The sequence below is a fragment of the Dermochelys coriacea genome, chromosome 9, assembly GCF_009764565.3.
Source record: "Dermochelys coriacea isolate rDerCor1 chromosome 9, rDerCor1.pri.v4, whole genome shotgun sequence".
NCBI classification, from domain to species: Eukaryota; Metazoa; Chordata; order Testudines; family Dermochelyidae; genus Dermochelys; species Dermochelys coriacea.
In genome coordinates this window covers 47,212,328-47,228,724 of record NC_050076.1, presented here as the reverse complement: position 1 = coordinate 47,228,724, position 16,397 = coordinate 47,212,328, and the positions used below count along the sequence as shown (strand labels likewise).

At 43.8% G+C, this 16,397-nt stretch overlaps 1 long non-coding RNA gene across 1 annotated transcript; it reads left to right on the top strand.

Moving 5' to 3' along the window:
- Nucleotides 1-486: 486 nt before the first annotated feature.
- On the top strand, nucleotides 487-10,117 carry LOC119861732. The gene is made up of 3 exons (XR_005295008.2): nucleotides 487-595; nucleotides 1,353-1,468; nucleotides 9,441-10,117. It is a non-coding gene; the product is annotated as an uncharacterized LOC119861732 (long non-coding RNA).
- Nucleotides 10,118-16,397: the final 6,280 nt, after the last annotated feature.

Here is a 16,397-nt window from a genome sequence, read left to right as displayed (position 1 = left end):
GTTGGCTGGCAATAGGATAACCCTGTCATTGCTCCTGAAAGGATCCTGCCCCAAGGAAGGTGATGGTTAGAATCCTGAGACCTACATGGGGTGCCCTCAAGAAGGCTATGATAGGATCGGAGGTGCAATTAATTCTGTAACTGTGACACACAAGCTTTGTGGCACCTTGCAGTGTTAGTGCTCTTTCCTCTCTGATGTGGTAGTATCTTGCTTTTAAGACCAGGGGCTGATGCAGTTGGGTTTGTTCTTGGAAGTCTGCCATGGCTCCTCTCACCATGATGCGTGGTGTGTAGTACTGAACAGCAGCAGAGCATTACTGTAGGGCCAGGTAGCATGCTGCTACACCTGCGTGAAGAGAGACCCTGGAACCATTTCTCTTGGTTTGTTTGGTGATAGGAGGCAAGGAGATGACAAGAAGCATTGGCTGGGGAAGCTGGGTGGGACTATATATGGGAAGCAGTCCTGGTTAGGGGAGGAAAGGAATTGGTAGAAGAGGTGACTGGGGTGGGGTGGGGTGGGGCCAGGCCAGGCCGGGCCTTGCCTCGCCTCGCCTCGCCTCGCCTCAACTTTAAGGTGTTACTCTCCATGCCCACATGTAAGTAGAGGAACAACTTTGGAGAATAATTCTTGGGAGTTAGGGAAGACTTCAAGATGAATGCATGTTGTCCACCCTTCCCTGCTAAGCCTTGGGAAATGCATTTGTGCCCCTCTCCCTTCCTCTTTGGGGGAGACAGTGTAGGGCATCCCCATGTGTTCAACTTTCCAGCTAGCTAATTGAGGACACTTTTCTATGAGAAAGCTTTCACGGCTCCCACTTCCTTCTCTGAACTCAGGGGAAAGACTTGAATAGGGGACTGGACTAGATGACTTTTTGAGGTCCCTTCCAGTCCTACTGTTTTATGATTTGTTCTTTTGGCATCTAATGGTTAAATCTGAATGGCACACGTATGAGGTGATTCTGTTTGATTGCACCCTTTCTGAACACTTTAATTCTTCTGCAGTGGGGCTAAGAGTTGCAGGGAACCAGTTCTTAGGGAGAAAACAGAAAGGAGAGTAGGGAATTTGGAAGGAGGTGTGGGAGACCAGGTTTATCTATTTACCATCCCACTTAAGCAGTCTATAAAGATAGAAAAGGAGTACTTGTGCTCTAAGGTGCCAGAAGTACTCCTTTTCTTTTTGCGAATACAGACTAACACGGCTGCTACTCTGAAACCTATAAAGATAGAGTGGCTCTCTGTCACGCATTATTTATTGGGTCCTCTGTGGGGGTTTATTGCCAAGTGGAGTTGCAATGTGGAACAGCAGTCCTGCTGAGTGTGACATGGGCAGAAACTAATTTTTTGTTTCACTAGGAAATTACTTGTTCCAATAAAAGCTTCATTTTCAAGGGCTCCTGGCACAAGTAAAGTGGCAGCATCAGCCGTCAGAACAAAATGCATAGACATTATAATCATCATAGGTGTTAAAGGTAAGATATTATTGTTCCTATTGCTCATGCAATTAAAACATTCTAACCTTGTTCCAAGAGAACTGAGTAATTCTGAGTAGAGTAACAAAATGACCCAGTCTGTTATTGCCACAGATGTGAACAGCAGAATGCCCAGCTCAGCACTGACAAACACAGGGGCCCCTGTTGTGGTAGGCTGTGTCTGTGAATAAGGTGAGGGGACAGTGAGATACTGACTTTCTATCCTGGAGGTAGCTACTCAGAAGACATTACTCCAAAGATAGGCATTACAGCACTAATCAGCTTAAACTACAATTAGTGAACCAGTTCATTCAAACAAAAACCAGCTCTCAGTGTGAACCTGAAATAAACATTTTTGAGGATTATAGAAGGAGTGGTTAAGGGCAAGTGTAAGAGGGCAGCCTGTCCCTTTAAGGAGCAAGAGGCTTTTGGCCAGGTGGCCCTATTCAGTTAGCCTGCCTGGTACATCTGTGTCCACTTAAGTGTTTCCCAGTTGCCTGGGGTCAAAAGCACTTGGGCCTTATGGAAACTAGTACAGTGAGTGAGAGAGGGGAGTACTGAATACAGTTTTTGCTGAATTACTGAATTTACTGTATTACTGAATACAGACTATAGAGTCAGTTCTCTGTGGGGGAAGGAAATAACTGCAGGATTCTCTTGGGAGTAGCTGCTAGAAGCCCAGAGAAAGCAAAGGCAATAGGAGCCTGTAGGGAAAGGAGCTTTGAGAGGGCCTCTGGGGGCTGCTGTGAGAGAGAGGAGTTAGCTGTGCTGGGTGGGGGAGAAGACCATAATCAACAATACTCTGAGGAAACCTGCCTCCCCTGGAGACATGGGTCTGGCTAAACAGTGAACAGGAAGGAAGAAAAATGCAGCCCAGGGAGGTTCAGAGCAGCAGTGGAAGGTAAATCCCCGTGGGGGGACTCCCTGCGTGCTTGTTACCTGCGTGGAACTTGGCTAAAGGAGAGTGGGGAGAGCCCTGCTGAGTCTGGGGATTCTACAAACAGGATTTTTGGTTGTAGATTATAGTTGGTACAGACTTTATAATTGTATTTGCGTTTGGAGAACTTCCCTTTTCATGAAGGAAATGAAAGTCTTAATGCAGCCTGCCCTGAGTTGGGGGTGTTCTGAGGCCATTTAAAGGTTTACTGTACTCTTGAAAGCTCTGGAAAGAGGAGCAAACTGGAATGGGATTGCTGGTATGCCCTGGATTTTTGCCATCAGGTGCTGCTTGGAGACCTAGTCTTATCTGCAGTGACAACATTCTGGGTGGGTAGCAGGCTGGTCTGCTTTCTTGCCATTATAAAGGCTCATTATCTTCAGGGGTGGCTAGTAGTCTGCGGCATACATTCAGTCTACTTTCCCATGCCTGGCCAAACCAGTTTCCAAAGCAGTAGGATGCATTACTCTATTCTTGTGATCTACTGATCTGACCGAAAAAAGGAGGGTATTCTGGGATTTGCTCACAACTTGTCCCAGAGACATCTGTATGTGGGGTGGTAAAAGCTAGAAGCATGTGAGACAAGTAAGAGTCGTGTGTGTAACCCTAAGCGTACATAGTACTTCACAGGCATGGAGTAGGACATTTCCTGAGGTAAGGAGTTCTCCCTCTGTCCCTCACTTCATAGAGATCACCACTTTGCAGGGTCCTAGAGCCTGGACGACCGCCCAAGCCCAGCAGTCTAAACAGCTCCGCAGCCTGATTAAGCTGGCGCAGGCCAGCTGCAGGCTTTTCCTTTACTGTGTAGACATGCCTTTGAAGCGTGTCTCTCTCACCAACAGAAATTGGTCCAATAAAATATATCCTCTCTCCCATCTCATCTCTCTAATAGCAAGAAATAGTCATCTTTCTGAGGCTTTACCATCAGGCAATCAGAGTGACCTAAGATTGGCCATTGCTGGTGGTCTAGCAAGACCTGGGGGTATTCAGGGTCCACAGTCTCTTATTCAAGCTTGCTTGGAATGTGAGCTTCTCCTAGTACTGTGAAGCAAAAGCAAGCTTGTGTTCCTTGGCTAGGGAAACATAGGGTATTGCCAAACGAATTGCAGCAAAGAAAATACTTGAGGGGGGAGTTTCTGGCATGATTTTAAAAGAAAATCTCAAGCTTTTCTGAGAACCAAATGAACTTCATTCCTGGTGTAGAAACAGGAAAAAATGGAGACTGGGGCTGCCCCCAGATCTTTCCCCCAGTGCAAGAGCAGCCTAGAGCCCTCAGCATAGGGGAGTATTGGGAGTGGGAGAGAAAGTGGAGGGACCATAAAATGCTCCAGGTGTTTTGGGCTGTGGAGTACTCAATTAGTGGCTCCTGTAGAAAGCACAGTGGTGGTGCAAAGCCACCTTTGTTCCCTGCACTCCTCCTATGCTGCAGCCCAGGTGCTATATCTCTGGAGAGCACAGAAGTTAGCATCAGGTCTAGTTGCATCCCAAAGCTAGGTGGAACAGGGCTTGATGTACCTATTGCTAAGTTACAGTTTCTAGAAGCTCATAAATTACTGAGACTTCCCCAGCCACAAATCTCCAAAAGAAAATATTCAACAGCATAATGATCTCTGATGCTTATTCAACATCTCCAAGAGGAAGTTGCTTTGCTATATAGTATGCTGATATCCTGTAGGGGTTTTTTGTTTTTTTGCCAAGGGACTCTGGAGTGTTTTTAGTTTAAAAAAAATAATGGGACTAACAGAAATATTTTATATCAGATGCAGCAAGTAATTGTCTCGCTCTGTTTATCACTGATGAGGCCTCAGCTGGGATATGGGGTCTAATTCTGGGCACCACACTTTAGGAAAGATATGGGCAAATTGAGAGAGTGCAGAGGAGAGCAACAAAAATAAAATGTTTAGAAAACCTCACCTGTGAGGAAAAGTTACAAAAACTGGGCATGTTTCTTCTTGAGAAAAGAAGACTGAGGAGAACCTGATGATGATCTTCCAATATATTAAGGGCTTTTTTAAAAAAAAAAAAGAGTTGATAAAGTCATAGTGGCATAAGATGGTGAGGAGAAGAGGGCCAAGGACAGAACCTCCAGATATACCAATGGTAAACAGGAGGGTTGGTGGGGAGGGAGGGAGTGTAGAATCATTGAGGAGATGTTTGAGAAGCCATTAGTAAAATAAGTGAAGAGTCAATTAAGTAATAATTGAGAGGAGGTACGTTGCTGACTTACCAGCCCACCAGTAATCTGAAGTTTAGTGAGAGGGATGGGAGAAAAGCAGCCTTCTGAGAACATTAATTTTCATAGTATGTAAACACTGTGTGGCTTTATTGGAGAGGGAGGAGAGGAAACAAATGGATGGGGTTAGTGGGTACTAAACCTCTGAATTTCCTCTCAGCCCAGAAATTCTTGAGTGCCCAGGCGACTCTGCTGCAGAAAGAGATTATTTTTAGATGTATTTGTAATGAGCTTAATGTCAAACTCCTGGGTGCAACCACCAATAAACTTTTTCAGTCATGATGACGTCAAACAGCTGTACAGCTGATAAATGTTGTATGGTGGGTTAAGAGGGGAACCCACTACAGAGAAAGTTTGCAACATTACATAATGTTTTCACAGAAATATAATCCACAGAGTAAAGTACAGAGATGTACACCTCTCAACGAGCCAAGGCCCAACTGTGGAATGAAATGTGACAGACCCATAATTAATAGTGCAAAGAAAAATATTCATATGGGAAATTTAAAATACTGTGGGATTAATTCTTTTAGTATAATGAGCTTCTGCTTCATGACTTTGTCTGATATAAAGAATTTTCGGCAATAGAAGTGAGAGGACACCAAATAGTGAATTGGTTATAAAATGAGTGTGTCCCTCAAAAGAAGGGACATTTGAGAAGTATGTAGTGACTAGTTATATGCATTGATACCTTTTTTTTCCTCTCTACTGTTTACACTTACGTGCCAATACCCATCCACTTCTTGACTCATCTGTGTGTTTTTTCACTACATCTGGATAAACAAAACCATGCATACTAATAGGTCTTGAAAATAAGACTACACAACTTGAATCACCCTGATTAGTTAGCCAAAATAGGGATTAACTATTTTGAAGGGACCTATATTTCAGGAATGCAATTTCCATGCAAACAGCTACTTGTGAGATCCTTGTGTCAGATCCACTGGCTTTTGTAGGTAACAAAATAAATGGTAATTCTGCTCCAGCAATACACAATCTATTTGGTAGATGCTGAACCTGGGGAAAAAAACATAGCAGTAAATGTCAACTAAAATGACATTAGTAGTTCTGTTTGAGAAAGTGGCTGTTCATACTAATTAGGAACCATGATAACACTTTTATTGTATTTTTTTAAATGTTTATCTTTTATACAGCCATAAATCTAATATTTTCCCTTTGCCAAAGAGAAACCTTCTAGGCATCTGCTGTCTTCCCAGCTGTTATAGTCTGTCAATGAACTGTTTAAATTCCAGCAAATGATCAAGACAGATCAGCTCCTGTGAGACCAGTTTAGATTAGGGGCCAGGTCTTCAGCTGTTGCAAATGATAGAGTTCTATTGAAATCAACACTCCATACCTCTGCTTTGCAGATAAGCTTAATATGATGTAGCACCTAGTGTAGTATACAGCAATTAGTCTTTTATAATTTACAAACATTAAACCTCTGAGCCAGACTTAGCTACATGTGGGACCTAACCCAGCACTTTAGTGGGGGAAGGGATGCCTCTTTCCTTTCCATCCAAAGAATTCAGCATGCTGCTGTGGTGCTTTGAGAAATCTATCTGTGTACAACTTATGAATTCTGATTGGTTTTATGAACTCTTATAACTCTCACCCTCAGTGTGTATTAAATCAGCCACATGCTAACAGGGACCATGTCACAAATCACACGCAGTGTGGAAGTAGCTATGGGACAATCAAACAAATCATTAGTGTGGAATGACTGCACTGGTAGAACAATGAATATGCTAAAAAGACTGGCCAAGCTAAAGGAATCTGGTTATCCCAGGTAGTCTTTAGGGAGGTGCATTGGAGCAATGGCAATTCCTCAGTGGAAAAGGAGAATAAAAGAGTAGCAGTTAGAATCTGCTGCTTTATAGACACGTGGTCTTGGAGCTAGCAGACCCCTCTGACCTGAACAAGTTAGAGTGGTGGTTGCAGCAGCTGAGAAAAAACCTGAAGGCTGAGCAGGAGAAGAGGAAGGTCTTTGGGTCCAAAAGGCTCTTGGAACAGTGAGAACACTGAAAGGAGGCTTTTCTTGTTTTTGCATGAATCTAGGAATAAAGTGTATGTTTAAGAAGTTACTTTGCAGAGCCTCTGAGCTCTCTGCTGTAAGTGTAACCTGTCCCCAAAGGGTTAAACTGTAAACTTGCAGGAGGGTGAAGCTCTGGGATGGGGAGTGCTTGGGAAATTTTTAGGTGACCTGGGGGTTAAAACACTATCTTGGGGCCTAGGGCAACTGGTTATGGTTGCACTTTCAAGGAGGGGTACTAGACAGGGAGTGACCGTGGGAGGCTTGAATCAGAGACAGCTCCAGGATGTGACTAAGATTTAGTGGGCTTAGAAGCATACAGGACAAGAACATAAGAACAGCCATAATGGGTCAGACCAATGGTCCATGTAGCTCAATATCCTGTCTTCTGACAGTGGCTCGTGCCAGAAGCTTAAGAGAGATTGAACAAAACCAGTAATCATCAAGTGATCCATCCTCTGTCACTCATTCCCAGCTTCTGGCAGTCAGAGGTTTAGGGATACCCAGAGCAAGGGGTTGTGTCCCTGACCATCTTGACTAATAGCCATTGATGGGCCTATCCTCCATGAACTTATTTAATTCTTTTTTTAATCCAGTTATACTTTTGGCTTTCACAGTATTCCCTACCAACGAGTTCCACAGCTTGACTGTGTGTTGTGTGAAGAAATACTTCTTTATGTTTGGTTTATACCTGATACCTAGTAATTTAATTGGTGACCCGTGGTTCTTGTGTTACATGAAGGAGTAAATAGCACTTCCCTATTGAGTTTCTTCACACCATTCATGATTTGCTAGACCACTAACATATCCCCCACTTAGTCACCTCTTTCTTGAGATGAACAGTCCCAGTCTTTTTAATCTCTCCTCGTATGGAAGCTGCTCCATATCCCAATCCTTTCTGTTGCTCTTCTGCATAATTTGTCTATTTCTAATGTATCTTTTTTTTGAGGTGTGGTGACCAGAACTTCATGCAGTATTCAAGGTGTGAATGTGCCATGGATTTATATAGTGGTATTATGATATTTTGTTTTATAATCAATCCCTTTCCTAATGGTTTCCAACATTGTTAGCTTTTTTGACTGCCGCTGCGCATTGAGCAGATGTTTTCAGAGAACTCTCCAAGATGACTCCAAGATCTGTCTTGAGTGGTAACAGCTAATTTAGATTCCATCATCTTGTATGTGTAGTTGGGATTATGTTTTTCAATGGGCATTACTTTGCATTTATCACCATTCAATTTCATCTGTCGTTCTGTTGCCCAGTCACCCAGTTTTGAGAGATCCCTGTAACTCTTGGTAGTGAGGTTTGGACTTAACTATCTTGTATCATCTACAAATGTTGTCACCTCACTGTTCACCCTACTTTTCCAGATCATTTATGAATATGTTGAACAGCACTGATCCCAGTACAGATCCTTGGGGACTCTGCTATTCACCTCTCACCACTGTGAAAACTGACTATTCCTACCCTTTGTTTTCTTTAACCAGTTATTGATCTGTTCCTTCTTATCCCATTACTACTTACTTTAAGAGCCTTTGGTGAGGGACCTCGTCAAAGGCTTTCTGAAAGTCCAAGTACACTATGTCAACTGGATCATCCGTGTCCACATGTTTGTTGACCCCCTCAAAGAAATCCAACAGATCAGTAAGGCGTGATTTTCCTTTACACAAGCTGTTTTGATTCTACCCCAACATATTGTGTCACTTGTGTCTGATAATTCTGTTCTCTACTATAGTTCCAACCAGTTTTCCTGGTACTGAAGTTACGCTTCCTGGCCTTTAATTGCTACGATCGCTTCTGGAGCCTTTAAAAAAAAATCAGCATCACATTAGCCATCCTCTAGTCAGCTGGTACAGAGGCTGATTTATGCAATTAGCTGATTTAAGGATCCAGTACTTGGGTCCAAACATGGTAGCCTAGTGAGAGTTCTGCAAGGGGAGCTCAATGGGATCGGTGACAGCGGGCTCTCTTGTGTGCACAAGTGCAGGGTCCAGCCTTAAACACCCACTGCAAATGTAAGAAATGCAAGATCATCTCCTTTCTCTTAGTTTCCTGCATTTCATTATTTATTTCACAATGAGGCAAGAAACTCCAGTCCTGAATTTCCTAGGTGAAAAATATTGCCTAGTTAATCTTGGTGTAGAGTTACTCAGGAATGGGCATATGTGTTATCCAACTAATACCATTGTGTGGGTAAAAGCTAGCATGGAATTCCAGGCCGTGTCTTCCTGGGCTTTCAGATACTCCCCTGGAGAGTTGGTGGCACCCTACAATTTTATGATGGTAGGACAGGTATCTTTTTATTTTTCTTAAAAAAGGCAGACCTAGCTTTCAAAACCTAAACAGCTCCCCACCCTCTGGCAATGAGGCCCTCTGCCACCTTGGCAAGTTTTTTGAAAGCTGCCATCCAGCACTAAACATACAGCTCTTTGATTGCAATGTGCTGGTGACTAAACACTGTTTAATGAAAAGTGTTACATTTCCTAACCTAGGCCTGATCCAAAACCCATTGAAGTCAAAGGAGAGATTTGCTTTGACTTCACTGGGCTTTGGATCAGACTCCTAGTCCATCATGTTTTTGAGCTCTGTTGTGCCATGGGACTGCAGCAGAACCGTTCTGAATAGCTTTTCAAGCTTCTTGAGTAAAGAAGCTTGGAAGTAATTACAGTGTAAACCAGTTCCCTCATCTGTTTGATGTGGATTTAAAATTTTTTTTATTAATGCACCCAGAGTTTAACAGGTAGTGCAAAACTCCTTTTTTATTCCAAAGATCTGCATGGTCAAGAGGTGTGTCTGCATACTTCAACTCCTGGTGACAAGAACTGCGGAGCAAAGAGGAAACTCGCTTGATACCAACATACCCGAGTACATTTAAAAGCAGAATGTAATGCATCAGCCAATGTGATATTTTACCAACTTTATAAGCCTAATCTGCTATACTTTGAAATAAAATAGGCTACTTTAAAGTAATAGCAATAACTGAATATTAATCAATATATGTAAAAATCTGTTTGTGAGATAAAATAACTCCATTACTGAAATATTAGTGTATCTATAAATCACTAACTATTTGGGAGGTACTCTATTACCATGGTGAAAGCCATACAAATACCTAGACAGTGTATCCCTTCCTAGCGTGGGTATTATGTTGACATGTTGGATCTTAAAGGCCAGAAAGTTGAAACTGAAGTTTTTGAAACAAGTTTTAGAGCTTATGAAATAAGCTATATTTGACAGCAACAATAAGTGTACTTACTGTATAGAACATCAGTCAGAAGAGTCCCAGGGTATTTTATAATTCAGGAGCAGCTAAAAGCATCATCAAAAATAGCTCCTTTTAATGCTGATTTTAACAAAGCTAACAAATTCCACTTTTCGTATTTCAAATGGGTAAATTCTGTAACTTTGGAGCATAATTGCTGAAAACTCATGCAAAAATAAAATCTATTTGAATTTAATACAAATATGTTTCACTTGCATACTTGTTAGTCTTCTGTATTCATTTGTGTGCTAGTAACTAACATGAATACTATTAGAAAGCTCATTACAAGAATGGGCTATTAGATACAAATAAGAACTTTGTTTTCCAAGAGTATGTGCACCAGAAATCGGACTGTTAAGCTCACAGCATCATGTGGCTTGTGGCCAACTATAGTTTAAAACCAGTTTTGAATATCGAATAGTCAACCAGAAAGGAACATTTTGTTGAATAACTTTGAAAGATAAATAAACCACAACCCAGTTGTGAATATTTTGATGAATTTTATCTCTGTTCACAGTTAAATTAGGTCTCAACTCTACCTGCCTTCAATTGTGGAGCCCTTTATGCTGTGATTTCAGTTGGGTTACTCACAGAGTAAGATAATACTCGGCACAAGTCAAGGTGGCAGAATGGGACCCTTAATTGTTGTGCATTACCTGCTCAGCTCTAGTAAATTTTATGGTATACAGTAACCAAAAAAATCAAGGGTCTTGAATCTCAGCAAGTGGCTTTATTGTAGTGGAAGCAAATCACAAAATATACTCTGGGCCAATAATGTAAATAAGCATTTTTAATTTTAAAGGCATTTATTTAGCCATTTAGAGACAGATCATTCCATTCAGGTACAGCCCTGTGTCGAGACATGGGAGGAGACCCAGGCCATCATCTGGGAAGTCTCTTGCGTGCATGGAACAATGTATACTGCAACGCTCCTTTGTAGGGCACAACCTGCTCTGTGGCCCAATGCCCAGCCTTCTGCCTAATCCTTTTCAGGGCCATGTGCCACCAGGAGAAAACCTGCGTACCTTTGGGCACAGGGATTGCAATTCTGCCTCACCTGTGCAACAGGGCGAGAGAAGGAGGGTGGGAAGTTCCTTATATCCTTTCCCCAGGGAAGGGTACACTAGTGGTGTATGAACATCAGATAGTTTGGAAGTCAAGTTTACACAAGAACTCAGAAGTTGTGCTATCTATCAAAACCTCTTGGATCTGTAAAGCTGGGCTAGCGATCTCACCAGGACAAACTTCAAGACTTTCCGTTGCTCTGGTTCTGCTCAGGTCAGTAATAGCACAAAAATAGTCTCAAGGTATTTCAGCTCTTCCATGTTTGGTTCTGGACAGAACTTGGAGAAGCAAATGTGAATGGTAATGGGAAAAGAGGATACTTGAACTTTCACTGCTCAGAAAGGCTGGTGCTGGGAGGCCTGCTGGAGTGGTGCAGGTAGGAGTTAGATGCTTGGCGTATTCAGCAGGCCTGCTTAATTTGCAGAAGCCTTTGGATGCTAATTTTGTACAAAAACCTCAGTTACTTCAGCTTCTGGAGGCCCTGTACCTCAGAGACTGCTCCACCCATTAAAAGGACATATCTATCCATAGCTGGCAGTCTCTGCTGGCTGGTGCAGATGGGATCGTTGGCCCACTTACTCCCTACCGCTTCCTGTTCCTTTTGCAGTGGTTAGTGGCTAGGCTTGCACTCTAATCAGCATAAGGACTGTTTATGTCAGTGGACGAAAGGGGGTAGAGGAGTGTCTAACAGTGCTTGGGTGAGTAAAGTGGCCTCTAACATCCTGCTAGAAAGGGGGGAAGTGCTGGTTATTGGAGAGTTCACATGTCAAGGAAAACAGTCCTAGTTCGGGCTGTCTGTGTATAGTATTTTTAGCCAAATGCCTACTTCATAGACACTCCCCAGCAATAAAACTGAATCTATTACAGTAAGCTGGTTCAAAGAGGAGTTGGGTAGTGATCGATAGTCCCTGCACAGAGAGCCATGACATAGGAAACTGTCACTTGAGAGAGGTCTAATACACGTCTTGCGAGGGCACTGCGTATTATATTACTAGCCTAGCACAGGTCATTAAAGTTAACTTGACACACCAATATGCTGTAAATATGTCCACCTGCTTGTGTATCGTGCTCTCAAGGGGAAAACCCCATCCAGTCTGGAAAACTTTTAAAAACTTCAGAGGGATCATTTCTGAACAGATCCTTCTAATTAAGTGCTCACTGATCATCCTGAGCAAGAGGCAAGCATCTAGTATGCCTAGAACCTGCACTTTGGAAAGTAAGATTTGATCCATTTTGCTGATGGTTCTAAGCCAGTCAAACTGAATTGCGCACACACACAATACTGTTTTGTATAGTGGAAGAGTCACAGTCCCACTGTCTTGTATATAAAGCATCTTATTAAGGGCAACATTTTACAAGCATTGCATGGATTCAGATCCCTACTCATGCAACTGTTTGGGCACCCTACATGGTGCAATGCCTACAGTCTTTTGCACAGCTCCTTCCCAGGGTTTAAGAGTTCAAAGAGAGGTAGTATTAGTTGTTGTGGCAAGCACTGTAGGTGCTACAACTATCAGGGGCCAAATAGGCCGCGGGGCTAATCCATCACTAGGCTCAAGGCAAACCTTGCTGCTCTCTCCCAGCTGGTTGCCCTGTGCAGGCACCCACCACAGCTCCCTGGCCAGTGTCTGGATGACTGTGGCAAAGCAGTGGCTGGTCTGGTTCAGGTATCGATGCAAGAGTCCTCCCTGCAGCAGCAGTGAGGAGGAGCAGCACTGACCACCCCACTCCCTGCTCAGGTTTGGCCTCCTCCCCTCCATCATGCCACTGAGTGGCATTGTGACCTGGCACATGTGGGGTATAGCATTGCTCAGGTTTGGCCCTGTAATCCTTACATCCAGGGCCGGATTAACTCTCCTGTGGGCCCGGGGCTATTAGATTTTGTGGGGCCCCTCTATACAAGTCTTTTTCCTGGGAGGGAGTTTGGGTGCAGGAGGGGGATTCTGATCTGGGGCAGGGGGTTGGGGTTGGAGGAGGGGGTGCAAAGTGCAGGCTCTGGCTGGGAGGTGCTGACCACAGGTGGCTCCTGGCCGGCGGCACAGCAGGGCGCAGGCAGGCAGGCTGCCTGCCATAGCTCCAAGCTGCTCCCGGAAGTGGCTGGCTGCTAGCACGTCTCCGCAGCCCCTGGAGGGAGGGGGTTGGAGTGTCTCCATGCACTGCCTGTGCCTGCAAGCGTTGCCCCCGTAGCTCAGCCAATGGGAGCTGCAGGGACGGTGCTGGTGCTGGGGGCAGGGATGATGCTGGTGCTTGGGGCGGGAGCAGTGCACAGAGCTGTCTCTTTTTTCACCCCCCTCCACCCCATCTCGTGCCAGGGGCCGCAGAGATGTGCTAGCAGCCGGCTGCTTCTGCGAGTGGCGTGGGGCCACAGCATGCAGGCAGCCTGTTTGAGTGTCCCACTGCACTGCAAGACTTTTAGTGGCCTGGAGTTGGAGATCTCTGCCTGTGATTTATTTTTGCAGGGCCCCCCTTTAGCCGGGGCCCTGGGCTGAAGCCCCTAAAGCCCCTGCCTATGTCATGACGGGAGGGAAGGGAGGGCAAAAATTGAGTGAGTGACACGGTGAACCCTGTGCACCACGTTGCAATGCCACTCCCTCAATTCTGACTAGGCTGCCCCTCCTCATCACGGGGCAGGGGGGCTAGCAGGGCCAAACCTGCATGGGCAGTGGGTCAGCCAGGGCTCATGCTCCTCATTGCAGGGCCAGCTACTGCACTGGTATGTGACTCAGACTATCCAGAGCTCAGGTTGGGTCCCCCATAATCACGCACATGAATTGGGGTCTAGGCATGTGGTTCTGTAAATAGATCTAATGCTCTGTGGTTCCCCTACCTCAAAATGACTTTCTCGCAGAGAGGTTATAAACTAAACAGGGATCATTACTCAATCTGGCAGACAAAGAGGATGTCTTAGCGAAGATGTAGGCTAGGTCAGGGAAAGGACTGCACTGACAGTAAACAGCATTAGGGCACAATGCAGCTTGATAGATAGCTCATCAGTTTCTATTTGATCTAGGTTTCAGAGTAGCAGCCGTGTTAGTCTGTATTCGCAAAAAGAAAAGGAGTACTTGTGGCACCTTAGAGACTAACAAATTTATTAGAGCATAAGCTTTCGTGAGCTACAGCTCAATGCATCCTTTTCTTTATTTGATCTAGATAGGTTCTAATCTCTGTGAGCCCAGGCACTCTGGGAGGGGAAAAAGCCCTTAAGAATGGCCATACAGGGTCAGACCAATGGTCTATGTAGTTCAATATAGTGTCTTCTGACAGTGGCTCGTACTAGAAGCTTAAGAGGGAATGAACAGAACAGGGCAGTTTTACTGAGTGATCCATCCTCTGTCATCCAGTCCCCGAGCTTGTAATAGTCAGTAGTTAGGGATACCCAGAGCGTGGGGTTGTGTCTCTGACTGCCTTGGCTAATAGCCATTGATGGGCCTATCCTCCATGAACTTATCTAATTCTTTTTTGAATTCGGTTATAATTTTGGCCTTCACAACATTCCCTACCAACGAGTTCCATGGATTGACAATGCGTTGTGAGAAGAAGTACTTCTTTATATTTGGTTTGTTTGATGCCTAGTAATTTCATTGATGGCCCCTGGTTCTTGAGTTACATGAAGGGGTAAATAACACTTCCCTATTCAGTTTCTCCACACCATTTATGATTTTATAGATCTCTATCATATCCCCCACTTAGTCACCTCTTTCTTGAGATGAACAGTCCCAGTCTTTTTAATCTCTCCTCGTATGGAAGCTGGTCCATATCCCACTCCTTTCTCTTGCCCTTCTGTGTAATTTTTTCTATTTCTAATATATATTTTTTTAGGTGTGGTGACCAGAACTTCAAGCAGTATTTAAAGTGTGAGTGTACCATGGATTTATATAGTGGTATTATGATATTTTGTTTTATAATCAATCCCTTTCCTAATGGTTTCCAACATTGTTAGCTTTTTTGTCTGCCGCTGTGCATTAAGCAGATATTTTAAGAGAACTATCCACAATGACTCCAAGTTCTTGCTTGAATGGTAACAGAAAATTTAGATCCCATCATCTTGTATGTATAGTTGGGATTATGTTTTCCAAGTATGCCATTACTTTGCATTTATCAACACTGAATTTCATTGTTTTGTTGCCCAGTCACCCAGTTTTGTGAGATACCTTTGTAGCTCTTCATAGTCAGCTGTGAACTTAACTGTTTGGAGTAAGTTTGTATCATCTGCAAACTTTGCCACCTCACTGTTTGCCCCTTTTTCCAAATAATTTATGAATATGTTGAACAGCACAGGTCCTAGTGCTGATCCTTGGGGGACCCTGCTATTTACTATTCACTGTGAAAACTGACCATTTAGTCCTATCTTTTGATGAGGTACTGATCCATGAAAGAACCTTCTCTCTCTCATCTCATGGCTGCTTACTTTGTTTAGGAGCCTTTGGTGATAGACATTGTCAAAAGCTTTCTGAAAGTCCAAGTATGTTATATCAAGTGGATCACATGCTTGTTGACACCATCAAAGAATTCTAATAGATTGGTGAGGCGTGATTTCCCTTTACAAAAACTGTGGCGACTCTTCCCCAATATATCATTTTCATCTGTGTCTGATAATTCTGTTCTTTGCTACTGTTCTCAAACAATTTGCTTAGTACTGAAGTTAGGCTTACTGGCCTGTAATTGCCAGGATTGCCTCTGAGCCTTTTTTTTTTAATTGGCATTTCATTAGCTATCCGCCAGTCATCTGCTACAGAAACTGATTTAAGCCATAAGTTACACACCACTGTTAGTAGTTCTGCTATTTTGTATCTGAAACCTTTGTTCACAATACTTCTCATAATGGGGCTTCTATGTTCTGTGAGGCTTCTGCACTGGACAGGTCTATCTCTCTCTCCCTTGGTCCTATCCTTCCTACTCTGGTTTTGGGCCTGCTGTTGATTTGGGGTGTCTCCTGCAGGCTTCAATTTCTGTGCAGCAATCATGGACCTGAGGCTTCCCTTGCTGTGTACCCCTGGGCTTCCTGAAACTTATATCTTCTCCCTGGCTCGATCTGGCTTTCAACTGTATTCCCCCAGAGACTTACTTTCAGTTCACCTCTTCATGCTGCTTTTCCTGGGGCCTTAGTTACTGGGTGAAACTTCCCCAGGCTGCACTGATGTGGCCTCCCTTTCTAACTGCACAGTCAGAGAGCTACCAGCACCATCTCCTGCTCACAGATGTGGCTTTCCTGTAGTGCTACTGGGAAAACAATTTGGTTGGTTGCAAAAAGACATTTTAGCTTCATGACCTAAGCAGCCCCCAAGTTGCAGCGACTCCCCCCTGCTGGAAATAATGTAATGGCTCTTTCAGGGCCCATTACCATAGCTTCAGGCAAAGGGCTAAATTGTGAGACCAATCTGTTAAAATAGATATTGGTCT